Raw genomic sequence first — 26,408 nt, 5'->3', positions numbered from 1 at the left:
CTTCGAGAGCACAGTATCAATGAAAAGGAAGGAAAGGGAGCCTTCAGTCTTTTTAGATTACCCTCTTTAGAAGGTCCGGAAGACATGTATGAAGAGGTTGATGACAGGGGACGAAACAAAAGATATAAGCAGAAACCCAGTTGAGCTCTGCCGCTCAACACACAATGCCTCCAGAATTCGGCAGAAAGTTGGGAACGGAGTGTCTTAACACTAGGTTCCCTCTGCCTACCCTGGTGTGTGCGCGATACAGTGTGAAGCTGATTTATTTTTGTAGCGTTTGGCATTTAGTACTCTCTGGCTATCCCTAGTTGTGTATGAGAAAGACCTGTCTGAAGCTTTATATTATGAAAAAATTAATAATATTGGTATTCTCTTTGAACAATTTCGTTAATTAAACAAATATTTTTTTGATGGAGAATTGAACCCAAACCCATATGACGTGAAGCTACAACACTTCAAGCATATAATATACCAAAACAGCTCGAATATTTGTATATTAATATGTTACTTTGCTTATTCCAGTCAAAATCATTTCGAATTATCGGCACGGTATCGCCCGAGCGATATCGATGGCAACGCAGTAACGTCGTCAGACCGTCTGCTTTATTAGTAACATAAAACCACGATACCTTCGCGTTAAGTTAATTCACCCTCGCCTATAAAGTGCGCGAATTTCTTACTATTTATTGTATGTACGAGTGTGTATACAACTTAGTTACGACTAGAGTTTCGTGTAAAATAACACTTTTGGTCGACTGTTTCAAGACGAGTGTGGGATTTGGTCGATTCCCACTCGGGGGAATGAATTATTTGCATTTCGCTTCGCTTTGTTAACTAAATACAGAACGGCGCTGAGGTCCGCCACTTAACGCAATGTCTAGAAAATTAGGCTAAAGGGAACGGAGTGTTTTAACTAGGTTTCCTGTGCCTATTCTGCCAAATGTCGGTAAGTATTAGCATGTGTTAGATTTTCAATATCAGCTATTTACAATATTGATTCCATATTAAATAACGTTGACTTCATTTAATATATTTTATTCTTTGCTCCTGGTGATGAGAACATATCGCAATCAAACGCTGCTGTGGCCTACTGTGCCACTGCGCCAGGACGCCACGCCCCGAGCCACTTAAAACATATTAATATATATATTTTTGTCAATTATAGAAATAGTGATTGCTAATTAAATACGCCACCTAATACGCTTGAATAAAAAGTACGTATCTACGTTATGTATAGTCGACAAGTACGAAAACCAAAGTTGCTACTTCTGTATCAAACATAAACACCACTAAGCCATAGCACTATTTTAAATAGGTATCAAGATTAAAACAGATTTGACTCGGCGATATACGAATACACAATAGCGTATTCATTTGCGTTTTGTTTGACCTATTTTACAATCAGATTGCAGTTTCGAGTCACGCAACGTTGCCTTTGGGCGCCAATTTTGCAAAGCTCACGCAAAGTATATGGTGATACTACTGTTGTTTTCTATTTAATTGAAAAACACTTAGACTATGATATTTGTTTATATTTTTATTATTTGGACAGTGAACTCAAATTTCAATTTCACAACTATCGAATCAAACAATAAATGGACGAATGAAATACTGCTCGATTGAGATGCCGGAAAGGTACCTTCACAGGATTCTGGAATACATATCGTTATATAGGTAGAGGCTTCCTTTTTTGTTGCAAAAAGTCGCAAAAGAAAATGGAATTTTAGGTGGAACCTCTTTCTGTCCAATTTTCTATAGCCAGAACGAAGTATGACACTAGCTCTCTGCTTACTCTACTATATGCAGATACAACGTGAGGGAGTTGAAACCTCATATTTAAATGAATTGTAGCTTGCATTTCGTTTGCGAGTAGTTTAACATGTAAAAACATGGTTTTCTCTTTTCCTTGTATTTTATTATATACTTACTATTTTAATATTTCTATACACTTCTCAAGGAACTTACATGCTAAGTATCAAATTTCTATTACTACTAAGTTAGCTGCGTGTTGTTTGTCATTTAGTAACTAGTAAACAAAAAAATATATAATTATTTGAATGACAAAATGGAATGTTAGAAGTAGTAGTGTAACTAAACGCCGCACTTTGTCTTATGAAGAAAGCGAAAATAATTCATCCCCCCTAATAAATTGAACCCACAACCATCTCATTCTCTAATATTAACAATTTTTACACAATATTTAAGTGGTCTATACGCCTTTAAACCTTTTTGCCTTTTATTCAAATAAAAGTTGATTATCGCAGTTGCTTTGCTTCGGGCGTTTTAAAAATAGCTGTATAAGAATAATCCTATTTACGCTTGTTTCATTTTTCACTATTATGGAATTATGGTGTATAAAATACAAAGAAATAGCTTATACCCTTGTTATGAGGTATTTATAGTTAACCGGCTGTCATCTATATTATTTGCTGCGTTATACGTTGTAAGGAGAGTAAACGTGATGGTTGTGGGTTCGATCTCCAGTCTTGACAAAGGTTATGATTTTTTTTTCATTTCTCTACTTTGATACAACAAAGTGCGGTGTTAAGTTCCACCACTCAACACGCATAGAGAACTCGGCGAAAAGTGAAAAGGGAACGGAAGTGTCTTAATGAGAGTACAGACACGGAGCACGGATCGGGTCTGACTTAAGACTTTGATTGAGGCCTTAAGGCTCGAAAATCGATTAGTCAAATCTAAGAGCTTCGGAACTTCGAGATTTTACAATAACATGCATTATTAAAACAATAATCATCATTATACATATATCAAAGAAAAATGACACCATATATTTCATTTTTTATTATCAACGCTCCAACCTTACAAGTTTAAACGACTTTGATGGGCACAAAGTATATGGCAAAACAAAACGGATTTTATAAACAATCTTATATTTAGCTGTTCCGTGAGCAAAATAAAAGATGTTCACGTCAAATAAAAACATCACCGCTAATCCCGGGGGAAGAAAGTGGGAGATATTATGATTTATGTAACTAAAGAAACAAATGCTTACAGCTTGTGAAGTATGAAGAAAAATATGGAGGGAAATAAGTGAAAACAGGCGCAGCGACACAGTGACTGATTTTAAATGGGGACGATTATGGGTTTGATTTTCACTCGGAGGAATGAATTATTTTATTGGACGGGAATACGAGTACTGGTTTTAGGTAATTATTTTAGTCGGAAGGATGAGTAATTTGATAAACGTTATTTGATTTAAATTTTGATGTATAACCCCGCATATAGCGGGATAGACAAAGGTACCTTTGTGTTTAAGCTCTATGTTGTCTACGTTCGAGCCTAATTTAAGACATGCAATAATGGAGATCAATATCGCACTTTATCTTAACAGAGAAGGCTTGAAATTTTTTGCACCAAGTATTTTTTTTTATCATCCATATTTCGCAAAATAAATACAATAAACGTTAGAAAGCACAAATAGAAAAATTGTATGCATTCTATAGAATTTTTCCACATATTTTAATTGGAAGCCGCAACTATCACGTGTAATTAGTCATAGAGCACAACAATTGTGTCAACAATAGTAATAACATTTCAACCGCAATAAGCGAAAAGCTCTTGACCAAGTTTCATTAGAAAAGTAGAATATACGAGTACCTACAAGCATTTGAACAGTTAGGTCGCTATATTTTTATTGTTTTGTTTAGTTTCATGCATCTCTCTCATATAAGAGAAGATAATTTAATATTAAGGCACACCATTCTCCACTGTTTGTGCATTTCATAGAGATTGCGTGTCGGCGTAACTCAACGCTGCACCTTACCTTATTCCACCTATTGAGAATTGAACAAAAAATCAAATCAAATCAGATTCACACTGTATCTCGCGTACAGCAGTGTAGTCAGAGGAAACCTAGTGTTAAGATACTCTATTCTTCACTTTCCATCAGTTTTTTCACTGTGTGGAACTCAACGCCAGGTTCTTTTTTCTTGGTGCCAGAGGGAAGAAATGAAAATCTTAAAATAATAAATAATTCCCTCGAGTGGGGTCGAGCCCACGACCGTTGCGTTACAGTGACACCCTTCAGCCCGTGCGCCACGACGGTCTCCCATATCATAATACTTAATAATACCTACATAAAAACAACATTTCACCTATAATAAGCAAAAAGCTCTTGACCAACTTTCATTATAAAAGTAGAAAGAGCAAGTCTTTGGAGTGTCACGTAGGTGCCCGCTATGTTACAATTTTTCATTGTAGCTTGAGAATTTATATAGTTTCCCTTACAGCTAATGGCCGTGTAGAATTGTCTTTTTATAGTCCCTTTGCAAGTTGTTTACTTTGTGATGGAACAATCTCATTATTATCTTTAATTTAAAGATTATAAGAGCTTTTTTCCCAAAAATAATTTAGTCAAAATGCGGCACTTGGTTCCACCACTCAATATGCAATGTTTTCCAAATTGGGCAGAAAACCTGAAAAAGGTTGTTTTTAATTATAACATTTAGTCTTATACTCTTTATTGAAGAATGGATAACAAAGTGACGTGTTATAAGTTAAATCTCCTCTACGTCCATCACGTGAAATAAGTAACACAAAAACAATATAAAAACACTATCTACCTACATTTTTACTTATTCCACGAAATTTCTGTTCAAATATGACATCCGCCCGCGTTATTGCGGTACCAGAATCCAGCGAGGATCTTTATGTTAATTTTTAGCCCTTGGCGTTGGTCGTTTCGCATTTTACGTAACACATGTTTTTTTCATAATATTGCTATATACATTTGGTGAGACGAGTTTTTAGCAAGAGAAGAAAATTCTTCATTGCCAAATATGGTTCTTATTTTGGCGTATTTTAGTGGATTTCTATATACATTTATATAAACTTTTTCATTGCTGAGTGACTGGCAGACAATAAACAGATAAATCTGTTGGAATTGAAATATAGCTTGGAGCTCTAGTACATACAATCCCTAATCTACCTCCATGCCAATTTTCAACGTTCTAAATGCAATAATATCGTCGGCGTGTTGCCTGTTAGTCACCCAATAAGAGACTTTTGACTTCACTTTAAGAATTATAAATACGTTAAATTTATAAACAAAGAACAACTAAATAAAAACGAAAAACAAACTATCAATATATGATAAACATCGTTATCTAAATTAAGATACAATAAATTAAGGGATGAAATGAAAAAAATACATTAAAAAAACTATAGAAAAATTCCCATAAACGCACTGTAGTATAAAATTCAATCAATCAATGTCTTTGAAATGTAAAAAAAAGTGGGCACACCACACGACCCACGTAAACTTGGAGTACAGAAAAAGCGACTTGTGTATTTTTTGTGACGTGACCCCAGAACAAGGAATTTTAGGTTTGAATCTGAGTAATTTCACTTTCATAATGTTTTAAATTATATATTTTTTATCAATGCCTACCCTGCTGTGTGCGGGATACAGCGTGAAGCTGATTTTTTTTTTATTTAAAATATTTTCAAAAGAAATTAAAAAAAATATTTACATTGACGCCATTTCTGTACATACTCACATATTCATAGTCCACGAATATACTAAAATTCATTTCGAACGCCTATTAACAATTCTTTGGTTTCTATTTTAGCTGGAAGACCGTTTTAAATCAGATACGGATTCTCGACTCGTCGTTGTATGAAGGGATGAATTTTGTACGTATCTTTTAATAGATGACAGTTTTAAATTTGGGTTGACGTTTTAACGCTTAACCTCATGTTGTACGTAGATAATAAATATTTTTATAACTAATTAATATCAAGTATATGCCACGCAGGATGGCTAACAGTTTATTTAACAATAAATATATTAATATTTTATTATTAACATTGAAAAATACTAATTCTAGGCCGCTCTAACTATAGCTCTTCTGGGGTTACACGGGGTCTTACCATCAGGTGAGCCGAACCTTCGTTTGCCTTGTCTTTTTCCATGAAAAAAAATACAACTGTTGAGTTGAGCTGTTGTTTTGCTGGCTCTTCTTAGCAGAACTACCTTTCGAGCTGGTAATGGTATCTTTCTTATTTTTATTTTAGCGTAGGCAGAAGAAATCCGGGTACCTAATGTTAAGACACTCTGTTCCCATTAAGTGTCAAAGGAAATGAAAGTGTCTTAATGGAAAAAAAATAGATAAGGGTAGGCCTTTCTTGCAATTTTGAAGATACGTAAATACAAAACCACAAACTAAGAATGTGAACGTATGGAAATTTGATTATATAACAATATAAATATAACATGTATAATATGACGTTGAACTCACGATATAAGATTACGAAGAGCTCGTTACTCTCTAATGACGAAATTCATTTGAGATTATTACGACCTCCATTTGACACTTTCGTGGTACTATTGTGTGTGGTTAATCATATAGAGGCTGTCGTGGTACAGCATCTGACTGTACATACGGTGACGGTTTAAGGTTTGATTTCTACTCGAGTAAATGAAAAAAACTATATAAAATTTGGCATTGCGCGAGGAACGGAGTGTTTTAACTTCTGCCTACTCTGTTAATGCCGGAAACAATATGATAAAATCCTATTCAATGTCTGTCAATCAAGTGGGTGCCAATTCAAATTCCTAAAGTTTGCTGCTAAAAATAGAACGAAATCTGTAAATATCTGTGAATAAATTTTAATCTTAGACAAAAGCTAAGTGACGTCTATGAGTGTTTAAAAAAAATCCTAACTCAAGGTAATACAGAGTATTAAAATATTGTGTAATAATATTACTATTTATAATATTACTACTATATAACCTATAAATGACAAAGGAATTCTGTCAGTCTGTCCGTTGCTCTTAAAATGGGGTCGAAAAAATTAATATACGGGTTAAGTCGCGGGTAGATCGCTAGTAAAACTATAAAAAAAACCCACATGTTAACTTTAGGGTTGTAACGCTTTATTAGACAATCACAATGTGATCGATATTCCTAAACAGACATATCAGTCAAACCTGTGACATGGTTGACAATGAATTAAAAAGATTTTCATACATGTATTCAGTGCTTATTTCCAAATCAATCTCTATTTGACGGTGAATGGATTTAGTTTAAGTGACAGTTATATTGTAGGAACAAAGGTCCTATCTAACAGAGGAACTATATATGGGGACTGGAGAAAATATATATTAGAATTATTAATATGGATAGGTCTTGAATCTATAACCAGAACAGCCTTCCGAACAGGTGGTAGCTTTTTGTTCATATGTTCATATGTTGTGCTTATAATAATTACCTATTTGAATAAAGAATATTTTGAATTTTGAATTTAACCGTCGTGTGTAAATCATCTTCACGCTGTATCTCGTACACAGCAGGGTAGGCAGAGGCAACCTAGTGTTAAGACACTCCGTTCTCCACTTTCTGCCGAATTTTGTAGGCATTGTGTGTTGAGTAGCAGAACTCAACGCCGCGCTTTGCCTCGACACCAGAGCGAAGAAATGGAAATATAAATATTCGTATATATAATCGTCGTGTGTAAATTTAATTATTAATATACTAAAAAAATAGTTTGACACAGTTTTTGCCGATAAATATTTTTTTGCTTTTTTAGGTTCTTGCTGTATTCCACACAAAGGATGAACCTGGGAGTCTAATATAAGGACACTCCGTTCTTCATTAAGACACTTCCGTTCCAGGCTTTTCGACGAATTCTCGAGGCGTACCATTTTAAGTCGCCAAAGCTCGTTACCAAAGCAAAAAAATGTAAATAACAACAATAGCAAATATTTATTTCCTCAAGTGGAAATCGAACTTACAACCAGGCTTACAGTCACGTTTACAGGCACATGCTTGTGCACCGCGCCAATATTGCCTTCTAAAAAATTAAGGTAGAAAACAGTAAAATCAAAGATATAAATATAATGTTACAGATCGCTGTCTGTACATGGAAGATATATTATATCAGAAAAAGTTTTACTAATGGGTGCTTTTATCAATTTTTAATAAAATTCATCTTTAAATATAAATTTATCACATAAAATAACATTCGAAATTCTGAAAAGTTACATTTATAATATAAAAAATCAAACTTTCGTCAAATTAATTACGATTCAAACGGACTTCGTCTTACCAAATTGGGACACAAGGGCTTTTTAACAAATAGCAGAATTGTCATTATACTTTCAAATGATAAGATTTTTAGATGAGATTATTCTTAGACCTGGTTTTATAGCAATCGGAATGTGTTAGTGTTTTTTGTAGCTTCACTCGGTATTCCGTACAAAGCAGGGTAGGCAGAGAGAACCTGCAAACCATTACGTTCCTATTAAGAGAGATTTGCGTCCCCGACTTGTTGTTATAAATGTACAAACAGCTTGTAAGCAGTTTTCCCACTGAGCCACATTTGATTTTCAAATGGTATTAATGGAGAGCTGTTGTGTGAGTTTAATGTTTTCATTAATTTCGATTAACAAAATATGAAACGTTCCTATACCTAGACTTCCTCCATTAACGTACAATTTAATACAAAAAGATTTTTTTTATTCGAACTAGTAGCTTCTGAATAAAATTATTATGGATAAAAAAATACACAAATGTAAATTGCTAAGTTTTTTTTTTAATATTTTCAAAGATTCCCCAACTAAATTATAGATGAACTATGACTATATTATTATTCTAACTATAAGTTAACATTCTCATGAGTATCAGGTCTCAGGTCTTAATCAAATATTATGGAGATCATAATAACATATATACATAAATTGGATATACTTTCACTGTTATATTACTATGTATAAATATAACGCCCTCGCGGTATAGTGGACAGCAAGTCTCAATATTAACAACGCCTACTTCCCATTATAGAAGTGGGGTTCGATTTTTAATTTAAAGGAATGGGAAAATAATCATTGACTTAATGTCTTACCCATCATAAAAACAATGTTCCAATTCGAATCAGTGGTTCCTGAGATTAGCGCATTCAATGCACTCGGCTTCACTTTTTTCTTCCATTCCCCATTTTTCGCCGAATCCTCGAGGCACTGCATGTTGCGTCGCATAACTCTACGCTTTGCCTCGTTACCACAGCGAAGAAATGAAAATATTAGAAATTTCATTTCCGCGAGTGGAAATCGAACCTACAACCTAACACAAACAGTGCTCCTGCGCCACGACCGACCTCATAATTAAATAAATATTATATAAAAATTAGACTTATCATTCAAAAACCCTACCCAAAAAAAATTAAAATAAAGAATGTCTAAAGTAATTTCATCACACATTATACCGTGCGGCTCACGTATCAACATGATATATTGATAGATCACTCAGTGTCTGCTGGGGTCAGAGGGCAACCTAATATGTATGAAACAAACTGTTAAATAGTTTTAAAATACTGTCAGTCTATTTGTCTATTTATTATTACTTACTGTTGATTGACTTGTAATCAGTTGTTTTAGCTTTTTTAGTTTTTTTAATGTTTTTTCGCTATAATGAGAATATGTTATTTTGATTGGCATGTAAATAGTACTGTTACTATAATTTTAATTTATAGAGGTTGTGGGTTCAATTCCCGGTCGGGAAAGATATATTAATATTTTTTGTTGGTTTACCGGGAAGAGAACAAAAAATATTTAATTTCCTCTTGTATAAATTAATCTAAAACCATATCACATTTTATTACTTTTTTATAACTTCCTACTATATCCTATTCCTACTATAGCAGGGTAGACAGAGGGAACCTGGGAGATTGGTGTTGAGACGTTCTTTTTTAATTTGGACACATTCGTTCCCCACTTTCCGTTAAGTTTTGGAGGCATTAACTGGCGGAACACCTCATTACTAGAACGAGAGAAAAGAAGGTTGAAGAAAAATATTAAATATTTAATTTCCTCGAGTGAGAATCGAACTCACAAGCTGTCGCATTTACAGTTGCAAGCTTGTGCCACTGCGCCTCGACTGGCTTTATCGTCAATTTTTTTTTCAAAAATTATATATTATATGTACATGTATAACATATACAATTATGACTTGCCAGAAGCAAGTTAAGATTTTTATATGTACATATAGATTAAGCGTTGGCTCTTAAAACATATTCGTAGATACATTTTATGCTGTCGTCAGTTACTTTATAATTTAGGTGGGGCTGGTTTCCATTATCTTTCAAACTGTAAATATTTTTATTACAGCTTCACGCCTTATCCCTCAAAGTGTGATAGGCAGAGGGAACCTAGTGTGAAAACACTCTGTTTCTCACTATCTCCTTAATTATATAGATATTACGCTTTGCAAGGCCCAATGACCTTCTTGCCAAAGCAGGAAATGAAAATAATTCAATTCCTCCAAATGAGAATTGAACACACAACAATCGCGCTTACAGTCTGTACGTAATACGTAATTAATAGATATTATAAAATATACTTTTCAACATATTATTTCTTTACTTTCTCCAATAAAATGACCTGAACAATGAGAACAGCTCGGCATACGCATTTGCGATGATGCCCGCGATACCGTCAATTTTGAAGTTTCCTGCGATAAGGCACGTTGCTGGCTGGGGAGTTAAAACTTCACTTCCTCCCGCGATTTCAATTAAAATGACTTAATGTTTAAATGTTATTCGTTATACGTTTGAGTCATTTTTGCTTGTTGAACTTGGAGAGTTTCGTAGGCAAATGTCAAAAATAAATCATTGTATTTTCGTCTTCTCCGTCTACAAAACGTAGAAAAATTTAAAAAAGTAAAATTATTAAGGATAGCACTTCATATACGATAGACTAAATTCAATAATAAACCAGTAATGAATAATATCATTATTGGGCGATCATTAGAAATGGTGTAGACGTTTCTAAGTTTTTTAAAAAAATATCACGTAAATTCGAAAGTCCAAACTCTCCATCAGAAGATCTCGATGATATCGTACTGTCATCTAAGCAAAGTATAATTTCTAAGTTTTATGATAATATTATTTTTTAGTTTCAGTTTTCTTACATTTTATTACATAGTTACAAGTAACTCTAAAAGACAACGCGCGTCGTTGACATCCGCCATTCAACATACAATGTCTGGAAGTGCGTGCACAGTGCGTGGGGAACTGAGTCTATTATCATTAGGTTCCCTCTAGGTACCACGCTATATGTAAGATATAGCGTGAGGTTACAAAAAATATTAATTAATATATTAATCTCATTTCAAATTGTAATGATGTATTTCTATTGACAGTTGTCAAATGAGCCGGTATCAAAGTAGAAGCAGTGGAGCAAGACAAGTATCTAATTAGAGGTATAATGTAATTAAATATTCGTGTAGCAAGTGTTTATCTTCGAAACAGAATTGTGAATTCATTTTTAACTGTATCTTATTTCCGCTGTTGTTTTGAATAAAATTAATTATTTACTAATAAACATATGAAATTTACGAAATACATATAAATTAATATACGCTCAACTCTAAATAATGAAGAATACTTTGAAATTGAGGTATTTTTAGATTATGAGATGATGTCTTTCAAAAATTATTTTAGATTTACTGCTTATTTTAAGTTTAAGTTGTCCAACTTAAATTTAAAATAAGAACATATATAATTTTACACCAAGTTAGTTTTTATCAAAATGAAAATATTAAATATTTCACTTGAGTTCGAATCGAACACTCAATCTGTCCCGTTTACAGATACACACTTGTGCCACTGCGCCACAATTGGCCTCAACTTGCTCTGGTATCGAGACAAAGCGCGGCATTGAGTACCGCCATTGAACAAACAATATCTCGAAAATATGGAGAAAAATGGGGAGCGGAGTGTCTCAGCACTGAGTTTCTCCTGCCTTATAAAGTGTGAACCGTAAACAGTTACCTACCTGATGGATACATGCCCGAATAAAGCTCACACACACCATCTAACCAAATCCTCTGATCACAAAAAAAACTAGCCACACCACTTTTAAAACACGATTTAGATTTATTCCCTTATTTTTTGTTCGTCTGCATTGTTACCTTTGAAACAATAGAGTTAGTGTTGTCATATCCTGAATTAATCATTCTAACACCATCGACGGAAACGCGTAGTGATATGAGTATATAATTTGATATTATAGTCTTTTACTTGCTGTATGGTCAATATGAATGACATAAGGTGTGCGTTTGACTTGAATTTGTAATATGAGTTTGAATTACGAGGTGGTCTTAATTTCACTTTCGATTTTTGGTTAACTGTTTTAATTTTGCTTTAAGTGAGAACTGAATCTTGTAATTTTTTTTGACTAATGTTTTGAAAATACAACTCAATAAATTTATATTAATTTATAGGTATTTATTACATTTATACATATTATTTTAGTTGATGTCTTTCTCATATATTATCTCAGATAATTGTAACGCAGTGGGGCATCCGATTGTAAACGCGACGTTTGTGAATTTGTTTCTCAGTCAAGGTAATCAATTATTTTTATTTCTCCCGTCTGATCAATTAAATCACGATATTGAATTCCATCACTCACCACGCCATGTTTTAAATTTTGTATTGAATGGAAAGCGGAGAGTTTTGACACCTTGTCATATTCAAGATTTCAATCCAATTTCAGATAGCATTCATATTTCTGGATTTGTAGATTAATAATACTAAATTATTTTAAGGAAGCTTAAAGAGTTTTTTTTTAAATATATTTTATTATCTTTTGATCCTATATTTTATTTATGATGTAAACTTTCATGTAAGAACAAAAAAGCTCTCCTATATTTCTGCACAATAGCAATCAATACACCCTTCTACATACATAAATAAAACTAAGACATACCTATAACAATAATGAATAACAATATTTTGATACCCGAACTGATCCTACCAAAACACAAGTTGCTTATTCTAACAACATAGGAGGGTGCTAAAACTTTTTGTAACTTTTTTCGTTTCAAGCGCCGCCGGAACTTAGGCGCCACTTACATCAGTAACTCCGATATGACAATCGAATAGCATTAATGGCCACTAAAATGTTTACCGACACATAAATTATCGTCTAAAGAAGCCGATGATATAAAAATCTTCTAATGTTTTATTACTGCATGAATAATTTCTTTTAGAGAAGTTTATTGGGAGTCAAAGTAGCGTGGTTAATGATAGTTTGGTTCAGCTTTAGTAAATTTTATGTAAAGAAATATATTTATAAGCCGTTTTTTATTTAAAGCACTATATATTTGAGGTTATAGTAGCACATAGGCACAATGTCTGATTGTAAATGTTGTCTTTATACTTAATACTAGGTCCCCAGGTTCCCACTGCCTACCCTACTTGGTGCCAGACACAGTCGAAGGCAAAAAAAGAAGTAATATAAAATGAAAAAAAAAATAAGCAAAGACAGGAATCAAACCAGTGATATCGGTCCCTATGGACATATACAATGCGTCAGGGATAATAATAGTAGATTTGAAAGCTATTTGAATTTGAATGGCGCCCTCCGCGGTCCTCATAATAACAATTACTAAGTGTTGCTTTTGTGCCGTCCCTTGATGATTGTGACTTTACTATAACGAATAGGGTTTAGATTGTTAATAATTATGGGTGTAGCGTGTTTCGTGCTTATTAAACGCAAGCCAACTATTCATTTTTAGTATTTTGAGATGCAATTTTGCAGATTTTTACATGTAACTGTAGTTATTTGTTTGTTTTGTGATAATTTTCATTTTCAAATTGTATTTTTATTTTAAATATTTGTAAATTTTTCACGCTTTATCCTGCTCATATCATGGTAATTTTGAAGAATTTGTTTTTTATATTTAACAAAAAAAATACTATAATTTATATTTTGTTAAATAGCTCGTGATTACTAAATATCAATAAGTTAATTGATCATATATTTTGGCCTTACTACTTGTAATAACATGTAAACAAGCGGTCAGTACGTAGTATCGATCGTGCGAATTTTTGCCCACTCTTTGATACATGTGACGCTTTTCCATATGCAAATTAGTTTGTGTCCCCCTATAAAAGTGTAGTATTTGTTTTGGATGTCTGACCGGGCTCTATCTAGATTAGTGATACCAAGAGCTGGGATTTTTTTAGGATAGAAATATATAAATGAAATGTCGCATTCGGTATATGGCTTTGAAGTAACTTAAATAAATAGTTTTTGTCACTAATTAAATGAATAAATAAGTCCATATGCTATTTGTCATTTCATAGTCTTAAAAAATGAGAACGTCTGGACCGTACGCAAACTTACGAGACATTCTTCGCTAACTCCGTTTAGTAAGTGTGGAAAATATGCGAAAGTAAAAGAATAATTTGTTACTCTACCATTGCAGATAGCAGCATAGCTTACCATAGCAGACAGGCGGACTAAACGTCTACATATAACAGAAACATAAAAATCTTGGGAACTAAGCACAAGTGCCAACAGGTACAACAATTATTTATCTTTAAAAATTTAACATATTTTTAATCCTATAAATAAATCTCAATTTTTAGTACTGTCATGGTAACACTACTCTAGATGTATGTGTGATAGCACGGATTTTAATTTGTAGAGCTACAGATATCGATCAAAGTGTTTCAATTTTGAACTCTATGCTTTTATCATACGATTTAAATTTCTTTAAAATATTTTAGTTGTGCCAAATTCGTTCTGTTTCGAATAAAAGGTAACCAATACGAAGTTATAATTCGATTTGCTGGGTGTCATTGTCAATGATATGCATTGAATGTTGCTATCGTAAATAATTGAAATTCCGTATTTCTGTACAGGAAAATTGGCAATAGTAGGGGGTTCAATTTTTACTTATTTTATTACTATTCGTTTAGTATTATTACAAATATTTGCAGGAATTCAACAATAGAATGCCTTAACATTAGGTCCCTTTTGCCTACTCTGCCATTCGGGTACCTACAATCATCGCCTACTTGCAGATACCTTCGAACTATAGAACAATAGGATCAATGACTATTCTTTTATTCAATTACGTCAAACGTCAAATCACAGTATTTGTTAAATGTTCCCAAAAATCATATACTTGTACACGTCAGAACGGCGTGACATAAAATAAATTTGAATGCAAATAAATTGACGCCCCCGAGGTGTATGACATATCTTACACGCGTCGAAAATGTGGCACGTGCGATCTAACAAGGAGGTTGTGTGATTTTGATTTTGGTTTTAATCAGTGGCCTGGAGCGATATACATATCGTATATATACATGTATATGTTTTTTTAGCTTACGCTGTAACTCTATTATAGCAGGCTAGGCAGAGGGAACCTGGGAACCTAGTGTTAAAACACTTCGTTCCACATAATGACAATTCTATTTCTCACTTTCTGCTGAATTCTTGAGGCATCGTGAGTTGATTGGTGGAACATAACGCAGTGTTTTGCCTCGTTACCAGGGCAATGAAATTAAAATATTGAATATTTCATTCACCGAGCGAGAATCAAAGCTACAACCGTCATTTTTACAGTCACGCAGTTGTGCCCCTAGGCCATAACGGCCTAATACAATAAACAATCCTTCAAGTGGTAATCGAATGGACAACCATCTCATATACCATAAGAAACTATATTGCTATGCTACGATGGTGTCATTGTCATCCAGTTAAACGTTTAATGAGTTCGTTATGAAGTTGCATACGTTGGCACAAGTTGTAAAATGGAGACGTGACTTTATTCGATCTTTACTTCGAATTGCGAATGTCTTGTCTTAATAGCTGATGTGGAATTTTTTCTAGATATAAATTTTTTAAGGTTCTGTTCTGCAAAATAATTAAACCTTACAGGGTTCTTGAAAAATAAAAAGTAAATATTCTGCCTTTCGATTTTTTTATCTTCACGTATACTCTGTCTGTATAAAAGTGTCAAATAGGCTTGTAAAGGTCGAGACTGGTAGGCAATGCGTTAAGGCGGTTATGTTAAGGTTATGTTAAGGCTGTAAGTTCTGCCGTACGAAAATTTATTAATTATTTTTATTTACTTTTTATTTTTAATTTAGGCATTGCATTTTGAGTTCTTACTAGAACGAGAACATGAAAATACCAAATATTACATTTTCACGAGAAGGAACTAAACCTTGCGCTTTTTCACACCTTTGTTCCACCGAGGTACGACGGCCAGAATATAATCCATACCTATATTATAAATTCGAAAGTAACTCTGTCTGTCTGTCTGTCTGTCTGTCTTTTCCGCAATCAGGGCCAAACCGTTAATTTAATTGTGATAAAATACTCATATAGAGATACTTGAGGGTCCCGGGATGAACATAGGATACTTTTTTTTTCTCATATTTGTAATATTTTCGTTATATACCAATATATTAAAATAATTAATTTGACAAGGAATTTATTCCGCCATGTTAATAACAATCGTCGCTACGCGTTGCTAAGCAACGGCTTGCAAAGTTTGCTGTTTTAAGAAAACGTCACCCACAGTGAGTTTGCTTAATGCATACATGGTGCGCGCCGATATAGATTTATACAAATCTCTTTATACAAATCATTAACAAAAATTAGATGATTTCTATAATTTGATATTCATCCTTATGAAAATAAATATAATAGTCACTTTTAGCATTTCATCTGGATGGAAATTATAGTTTACTGTATAACATTCTAATAAATAATTAAGATGTGACTGATTCCAAATGACCTAGCCTTCGGGCGGCATAATATGAGTATGACCGACGCGAACGGGCGGATGACTTTGATGATTTTGTAAATTTTTATAGATTTTCGAATTACTATTATTTTTTATGTAATTATTTGCTGCTTATAATTAATTTATCTCAGTTTGGTTATCTATACCGATGTTATACACTTAAAATATCGTAATTTTAATCATTTGAGATTTTATTTAATATTGTTCGCAAAAATTAATAATTATTTAATATAGAAAAATGTTTAGTACGCGCGCACAGCAAACTTTAGGTTTTTTTTTCTAATATTAAGAATTTCCTTTAGTTACTTTTACTTCTTTGGTTTGTTCATTTCGGTTACTCAGATATTTTTTCTAATAATAAATCTCCACTTATTATTATTTTTTAATTTATTTTAATGATTTAGGCTTATATTTTCGCGGGCGTAGCCGCGTCCGGGCCCACTAGTTATCTAATAAAAAGAACAATTACAATTAAAAAGTTTCACGCAGTTCTATTTCAATTTCTCGTATTTAATATTCATGATCACTTTGTTCTAACTTACGCCACTCGAACGGTTCTCACGGCGAGGGTAGTTCTAATTAATTAAAAGACTTTTCATTTGTCAGGGCGGGGGTGGGAGGCAATGTCATATTACACCGTGAGATTTGGGGGTAGAATGTTTTTTAAATTGATATGACAAAGGGTTAATGTGAAATGTTTTTGTGTTCTGCATATGGTGTAGGTTTGATTTTAATTATAGTAATTGTCGATGAAGATTACGTGGGCGTTGGGTTGACGCGTAGTTCTTTAAGGGGTAACATCAACTGAAAAATATATTTATATTTTATCCTTGCAATTTACCTCATTAGAACATGTTTAGATCACTGTATACAGGGACATTGGAAGGGACATGGAATTGACAGCACCATATAATTCAGAAAAAAATATATTAGCCTAATATATGGCATTAATATAATTCAGAAAAAAATTAATTCCCAAAAATGAAAACAAACAAAATAATTTTTTTCAAACAAAATAAATAATAAAATTATCGTTTTAAAATAAAACGCCATTTTTTAAGAATTTCATAAGCATGCACACACCTGTCGGCGCGGCAACGTCGCACACGCTTCATTCAAGAAATCGAGTCGCAGCAACTAGCGTAGATATGTACTATGTAGGCGACGGCGGCGAGCTGATGTTAAATTAACGCTACACTTAGGAATACACTTAACACACTTTTATTGAATTATTTCTATTAGGTTTTTAATTTTACTTTTGTTGCACTACGCGTTTGTAGTTTCCCTTTTTAAATTAACACTCATTTTTAACATGTTTACATAATTATTACAATAATAGCATTTTTCTCACTTTTTTTAACAATAAATATTACATTTTCTGTCCACATTACATTCATCTCGACAATGACCCATTTTATTACACTTGAAACATTTAATATTTCTTTTAATTGTAGCAATAAATGCAGATGATGATGATGATGACACAATTTCACCCCGTAGTAGTATTATGGTTTGGAACTTCCAAGCATTCCAATTTTTTTACTCCTTCCAGTTTTGTTAATGTGCTGTTTCCTTCCATCGTGATTGTTTTTTACTTGTTTCCTTCCCGGCAACTTAACCTCCAAATTCCAATACCAACGCCGAAGCGTCGCGTGAAGTAACGCTGTTTTAATCTCGCCAGTATTTCTAATTTTCTACGATTGATCTTCTTTATTACTGTTACGACGTGGTCTAGGCCCATAACCCGTTATATTTATATGGTTTGGTAAATAGCATTCAGCTATAGTCCGACCCAACTACTATTGCGCAGAATGCACGCGCCGCACCGATTCCATAGGAATCGCCGGAAATCGGTGCGGCGTGAGCGGGGTGTCTTTGTGCAGATATCAAAATTAATTTTTAATATTGATTGATTGTTTAATATAACACTATAGTTCATAATAAATGTAGATTATACTTTTTACGCATGATTTGATATTAAAATAATTAATAATAATTAATAATTAATATAATTATCAATACCATTTACAAATAGGTAATTACTAAATATTAATTTATTTCGTATTGAGTTTTCGTAGGTTCTCGTGTATCATTATAAAACTCGTTTACTATTTAATTTTTAATTATTTTTTTTATTTTCAATTATACAAATATAAATAATAATGAAAATATTAATAAAAAATGTAATAGTATGTTCGATAAATATTTTAATTAATGGCAACTATTACAATGTTTTTAATTATCTGTGTAAGAACAGAACTTAGCCGCGGAATGGCTAAGTTCTGTTGTATTTACATTATTTTGTTCGACTTTAGACATTGAATAATTATTAAGTGTTTTAAATTATTTGGATGTTGTTTAATAATATTTTTATCATTAATCGGATTTCTAAAATCGTGATGAATGTTTCGTGATCGTGATGATGTGATTACTGAGTATTTTTCTCAAATGTGAAACTATTGTGTGTCAGTATTTGAGTGTACTATCAAAACATACATTCTTTTAAGACATTTCAAACAAATGTTGAGTTTTTAATATTACTTATGATGTAAATATTAGTGCTAGTAAAAGGAGAATGCGACAACGACGATGTAAAACTAATGTTGAATGTAAGTACCTATCTATCGTAGTTCAATATCATTTTGTGTTAAAAATTTTGAATATAATTTTGTGGGTGGTTCAATAACCATGCATTATTTCTAAATAATTTCATAATAAAGGAGATATAATAAATTGCCTTAAAGTAGGATTTTATTAAACAATTTTAATAACACCTTTGAACGTTGTTTAGATTTCTTAAAATAAATAGGTAATTGCGTGTAAAAGAAAGCGAAATATCGTTCTTTCTCGTTCGGTTATGTTTTGATAATTGAAAAGTAGAAGTTTGGCAACGCTTAGTAATATTTTTGTAGTAATATGTGTATGTGTGCGTCATACGAAATACAGGATATGGAGAAAAATCCTGAAATGAAAAAAAAATCCTGCGTCCAAACTGTTGAGGCATCTTGATTAATTTCTTTAGCTCCGGGTTTAAAATATTTTACCCTATATGCAGTTTCAGTAAAAGAAGCGCTGCCTGTATTTTATTAGCATTTGTCTATCCGCTCGAATTAAAAATACGAATTAAATATTCTATACAATGGCATTTTTTAATTCTAAAATATTAACGGTAAGGACGGAATACAATGGATTGTACTAACACTAGGTTCCCAGGTTCCCTGTGCTATGTGTGGGAAACAGCGTGAAGTTAAATAAAGAGAAATATCCTTCATTATTACTGTAACTATCGAAACATCTTCGCATAAACTAAGCATAAGTACGACGCGTTCTATCTGTAAACCAGCGTTTAGAGTGAACCGAAAGGTTAAGCTAAGATTAATGGCTGTTTTAAAAGTTATCAGGTTATTTGAGTTATTAATGAGGTTTAAGTATCGGTTGGAAACTCTTAGAAAACATCTTTTAGTATAAATTATTGGATTTGTAACTATGGGACTCTAATTATGTGTTCATTAATCTATGTTCATTAGTAGACGGGGAGTGGGGGACGGAATAGTCTTAACACTAGGTTCCCTTCCTCTCTCCTTCTGCGAGATACAGCGTGAAGCTGTTTTAATTTTAATTAATTAGTAAATTTTAATTAAGTGCCGCAGCGGCACAGCGTCTGACTGTAAACACGAAGATTGTAAATTCAATTTTTACTCAAGGAACGAAAAGCAAAGGACGGATTTCTTAACACTAGGTTCTCTCTGCCTACCCTGCTACCCTGATATATTCAGAATATAGAGTAATGCTAAAAAATAACTAACATTTTATACCTAACGCCAGCACATCACAATGAAAGCTCTCCATATTTCACAGCGGTCTGCATTTAATGGGTGGCGGAACCCGATAATTTTATTATTGGTACCTTTCTTTTTGCCCTGGCAATGGCACCTCGGTCCTTTTAACATCACCCTATTAAATTTTTGAGGTCGATTTTTATTTTAAAGCTCGAGTGCAACGAATATTCTTTTTATGGAGAGTCAGTAAAGGATAGTTCTTCTATTTTTTTGCGGATTAGGTATAGAGAGAAAGAGAAACTCAACATAAGTCACTCTGTTTTATACTTACTGATTAGGAATATTGCATGCATTTTATACAATGATATAGCAACGTTTTTAACATATTGTATCATCCAAAGTATAAGATTATAACTTAAAAACTTAAAGTATACATTTTTTATATATGTTCAATATTGTATAATACAACGTTGCAAAACCTGATTTTTAAATATATTTTTTAGCTTGTTGTTTGGTTAAATTCATTACAACGCTTTGTTTTGTTACATAGCGACGAAATGAAAATAATTAATTAGGGTTGGAATCGAATCCTAAACTATTGCATTTATAGTCAGTCGCTGTGCCACGGTGGCATGGCAACAATATTTTTTTTATTATATAAAACTAAAACATTTAATATAAAATCGTATATTTACAGCATTATTTCATCCCTATTATATCCTATAGAATAAAAATAATAAACCGACAGAGAAAGCCGCGTCGGGTGGTCCTCTTAATTGACTGTGCCTAATTGGTCCTATATTTTATTTTATTGAACGTTCAAAGCTTTGTTGTATGAATTATTTACGTTTGTAAATGTGGATTTACTGATAATCATTATTTTTACGTCTTAATTTTTTTTGTAGAGGAATGTAGTTTATTTACGCTCTAGTATGATAAAGTGCGGCGTTAAGTTCAACGCGCAGTCTCAAAGTCGGGAAAATGAGTTTAGTAAGGTGGTAAGGCTATTCAAGTACGGAAGTATCAGATCTCTGCATTACTGTTGAGTTCGCATATATTACTTATGTTATCCATATCTGTATCATTGTATGAATGAATCGATTTATACAATTAATCATATTATATACCCTTGTAACTATAAACAGAGGCCGTTGTTGCGGCACAGCTGACTCTGAGACTATGAACGCTACGGTTAGGGGGTTAGCTTTCTATTCGGGTAATTATTTTTATAATAGAACGTGGCCAACACACTACATGTTATTATTTAAATCTAAAACCTCTTTTTTTTTCTCTTTTTCTACTAGTATAACAATTTCCAAGGAACCGTCATGCCTAGGTTCTCTCAACCTAACCTAAAGAATAAAGCAAAAAAAAAACTATAAACCAATATAGTATATTGAAACAATTATAAAAAAATATTTTATAATGATAATGATAATGCATTCACAAAATAAACATCAACTATATCATTAAAGCTAAAACAAACAGGAAGTATCGCAACACATTTGTTAATTTAATAGACGATCAACCAAACGTTAAGTTAAAGTCAATTTATACTAATAACCGATACGTGGGAACTGCCCATATTTATATTAGGTCTATTGACGATATTTATAAATTAACTAATATTATTATCGACTTAATAAGCCTTTCTTTTTTCTATGAATCACTAAAAAATACTTGTACAAAGAAGAAGCAACCTTAACTTTGAGTTGTAAAGTTGAAAATTCATTATATTTAACTATTTTGGCAATTAACAAGTAAACTGTAATACGTAGTAATAAGGTGCAAAATGTATATAGTTGGGGCAATAGTTGGGGTCAAAATAAAATGTGCGGGGAAGTACAATAAAATAAAACGGTTCAACGCATAGATCTTTACAATGGTAGGGTTCAAATCGATTAGTCGTGTGATAATAGCCTAATATAGGTTTTCCATGATTATTGGTTTTGTAAGACTAATTTTTACTTATTATGTAAAAATGTGTTAAAATTAGTCAGTATTTTTATCTCAAATTAAGCATCGTATATATATATTTTATATTTCAATCATTATAATTACTAAAAAATAGACTTAAAGATGCTTCGAAATAGAAATAAACACTCTCTAGTATTTATTTTTATAACTAATCACCATTACCGAAACTATTCAATTACTTTATTACATATTTTTAAGTTATTTTTAAAAAATGTTTTTAGAGTTACTACAAAGTTTTCCGATTTTCTTTATATTATCTACTTTTTTATCTTTAATTTTAAAGCATTTCCAAAGCGAAGACTGTGTAGTCTTCTATGAAGAAGTGAAATTTCGTGGGTTCTCGTTCCTCGCTCATAGTGATGTATGAATATCCCTCACATGCTATGATGGTGCAGTTATATGAATAAAGAAAAACAAGTCTCTAAAAAACAAAAAAATATAGTGTCAGTATTAACCCCATGCTAGATCACTTGCATCGATCAGAATCAGCCCTTTCTGTCCAATAGCATATGGATTACTTACTACTTAGCTATTTTTTGTACCGTTTATATCTTTATTTAGAAACATACAATTATACAAGAAAGTTTAACTTAAAAAAAAAATTGATGCGTGTTGCGTGGCGGAATTCCGAATTTACTATAGCAAGAAAATGAGATATTTAATATTTTCATTTTCTCGAGTAAAAATCGAACCCATAAACGTCTCACGTGCCCTTACGCTACTACTAACCGAACCTGCTACCTCCCGCACAGAAGACAGTGCCGCTGACGTATTTTCACACCACCATGATTCACAGTCGGAAATATTTTGACACATACGCTCCAACCACATCGCGTCGTAAATAAAAATCACAAAGCCTATATAAATCATTCACAGCACTCAGCACGCCGATTCGAAAACAAGGACCAAAGAATCGCTAACAATTTCGCTTTAACAAAAGATGGTTGTATCCAAGTCACGAGAGCCAAGTTGTTTTTTGTCTATCATTTACTATAATATGTATGTTGAAGAATTTTTTCATGAATGATGTAAATATTTAAAACAAAAATAATTTATTTAAGAGAGAGTATTAAATCTCGTCTGATACTTAGTAACTCATAGATAAGGTACTACTGGACTTAGAAAATTGGAAACTGCCATGTAGAGCATGTATTGGAATGTAGAATATAGGGGAGTGGAAAGATAATTTTCCAAAATTTATAATTTTATTATAATTCAACGGAATATACGAGATTTTCCATTTTACGCCAGTTTTAACTGTAAATGTAGCTTTTATGTATCTGAAGTTGCTTTAAATTAGAAAATATTGCAGGTGTCGCAATAAAGTAACAGTTATTAGGCGTCTGACTTTCATGTCTGTATTGATTGAAAGTTCCATCCTCTCTTTGAGATGATATATTTAGATTTCAAATATTTTTATTTACTTAATCTGACTGTAAAATAAATACACATTCAAGTCTTTTACGCAAATAATCTAGTTTTAAGATACCCTGCTCCTTACTTGATGTTCCGTCTATTTTTTGAGACATTGCGTCTTGTGAAACTAGAAATGAAAACAAAATAAAATATATCCATCTCCTGAATAAGAGTCGAACCCACGACAGTCATGGCGTTTCCAGTCAATTGCTCCCCCACTGCGCCACAAAGGTCTCATTTATTTAAAATTAAATTAAAAAAATACTTTACAGATTATCGCTGAATTTTATAATATTAAACCAAAATAAAGCACACAAAGGTGTTTTTATTTAACAAATCTAACAATAAAGAGTCCTGCAATAACATTCGAGGTATTGTTTCATACGATTGGCGAAGCAGAATTATCTTTATTGTTCTATGAATTTTGTATGAGCTGTTAAAAATCGTCTTTTTTATGGGGGAGGGGGGGGACGGACTTACTAAGTTGAATTTGTCTTTTAAAATCAAAATTAAATTATTTTTTAATCAATTCGTCCATTAAAATATTTTTTTCACGCTATATTCACGAGAGTGAGTACTGCCAGCTCAAAAGGTAGTTTTGCTAGGAAGAACACTGTGTCTCTGACACTAGGTTTCTCAAAATTTTCTCTTCTTCTCTTAAACTCTCTTTATTTATTTTCCGGAAAGAAATACATAAATAAAAAAGAAAACATATTAATATCCACTTCACCAAACGGTAACTAAAACTTCTACCTATTAGAGGTAAGATAAAATTGAACATGTTTACAAAAGTATGGTAGCTGAGGCAGCTCCACATTGTTCGCTAACTATTATCAACTCTTAAAGGCATTCAGATAAACGCCGAAGCAGCTTCGATGCGTACTTTACTGTCTAGATAAAACTTGTAGTGGAAAATGAAGCAAACAAGCTTTTATTGAGATATTTTGCGAATTTTAGAAACTTTGAGGTCGAGTTTATTTTGAAATGCGATATTTTAAACAGTTATCGGATTTTCCTTAAGTAATTATATAATTTTTAAACTTCACTCTTTTTTGTGTAGGCAAAAACATTCTGTAAAGTGGTGAAAGTGGCAGCGAAATTAAATTATTGTAATTATTTTAAGGAACACACAGCAGGAATTTGAAACACAGACTCTACATTATGTAAGTCCGTCCGTTCATTGCATCTCATGTCATTTAGAGACATCGAAATCTCAGTAAAGTTACATAAATCAAAATTACTCGAAACCATTAATTGTTCAAACAGAAAACTTAAGGTCCAAGTGTAATATAAACACAACAAGCAAATGGAAACTATTTACAAACGTTTAAAACCTAAACTTTAGAGCATTTCGCGAACAAATAAAGAATCGGCGACACGATTTTTACTTTGCACGAACAAGAAAAAACAACTTTTAATGTTTACAAAGTAAACTATCGGGAAAGGATAGCTTTAAAAATCTCGATTTCCTTCAAGAGCATCTAAAATTCAAATTGATTTGCAAGAATAATAATGAAAATAGACAAATTATTTACATTTGCATGACATAGGCATGCGACGTTGTACCGTTACAGCGTTTTTTCATATTTAGTCATCCTCATGTTTCATATTTTTGTTTTGCTTTTCACACTAACCCGTACATATCAGGGTAGGCAGAGGTGACCTAGGTTTAATTTTAAGTGACTCCGCTCTTCATTAAGGCACTTCCCGCCGAATACTTACTTTCCGCCGAATTTGTGAGACATTGTGTGTTGAGTGGCGGAACCCAACGCTGCGATGCGAAGAACTAAATAAAATAGACCCCAGTATAGAGTGCTCTTCATCTATTATATACAAGGGCAGGCAGGCAGGGCATCGTCGCATTAGTCGTTATCAAGGTGTTATCGACCCCCCGTATACGCTCCAATGCAGTCGCCTATCATTGCATCGTAAGGGTGTTCTGTATCTTGCAAATCGGTAATAAGAACAATTTGCCAAACATTGCAGAATTATAGGGGTTGCTATAATATACGTATGTACCTATTTAGTACTCTTTCTTTATCTAATCCCGAATTAGCTATAAGACAAAGGATTATGATTTAATACAATATTCAAAAACATGGCAAGTGCGAATCTCACTCACGCATAAAGGGTTTCTTCACATTCTCTGTTATATGCACTTTATTCATATTTTTAATATTTGTTATATAGGCAAAATAAATACAAAAACATAAAGGTTATGAGATACAGTCTAGTGACAGACGGACGGACAGCGTCTTCTTATTAGGATTAACCGTTTGAGTACGGAACCTTAAAAATACATCAATTTCTTTTATGACTATATGTTACATAAATAATACTATTGTAGCACAGTGTAAATTTCTTTATAAATATTCAATGTACTATCAGTAGACTATTCCGAACCGGACATTTAGAACTCAGGATTGATTCCTTTAGGGCAGGACGGGTACTATGCATAATACATGTGACCCCACAGTACCGGTTACAGGCAGGTTGTTTATACAGTGTACTGGCGGCTAATAATAACATTGGATTCTCTTTCGTAAAATCGATTCTTTTACAACTGTTTATGGATTTTCACTCTATTCTCTGTACAGTTAGATTATCTTCACGACACATACTCACTTCAAGACTCCCTTGCCCCCTCAAAGCCACGGTTGGCCTC

At 32.8% G+C, this 26,408-nt stretch overlaps 1 protein-coding gene across 1 annotated transcript in view; it reads right to left on the bottom strand.

The window, feature by feature from the left end:
* The window catches only part of LOC146532390 (netrin receptor UNC5C-like), a 106,200-nt gene extending 87,803 nt beyond the window's left edge, over positions 1 to 18,397 (bottom strand). Inside the window, exon 1 of the mRNA XM_085196094.1 lies at positions 17,655 to 18,397. The gene's annotated coding sequence lies outside the window, so the exon portion shown is untranslated. The remainder of the gene's footprint in view (positions 1 to 17,654) is intronic.
* Between the last annotated feature and the right edge of the window lie 8,011 nt (positions 18,398 to 26,408).

Source organism: Heliconius melpomene, chromosome 13, assembly GCF_056956725.1.
Source record: "Heliconius melpomene rosina isolate 202511_hmr_F chromosome 13, ASM5695672v1, whole genome shotgun sequence".
NCBI classification, from domain to species: domain Eukaryota; kingdom Metazoa; phylum Arthropoda; class Insecta; order Lepidoptera; family Nymphalidae; genus Heliconius; species Heliconius melpomene.
This window is presented reverse-complemented; position numbering and strand designations above follow the sequence as displayed.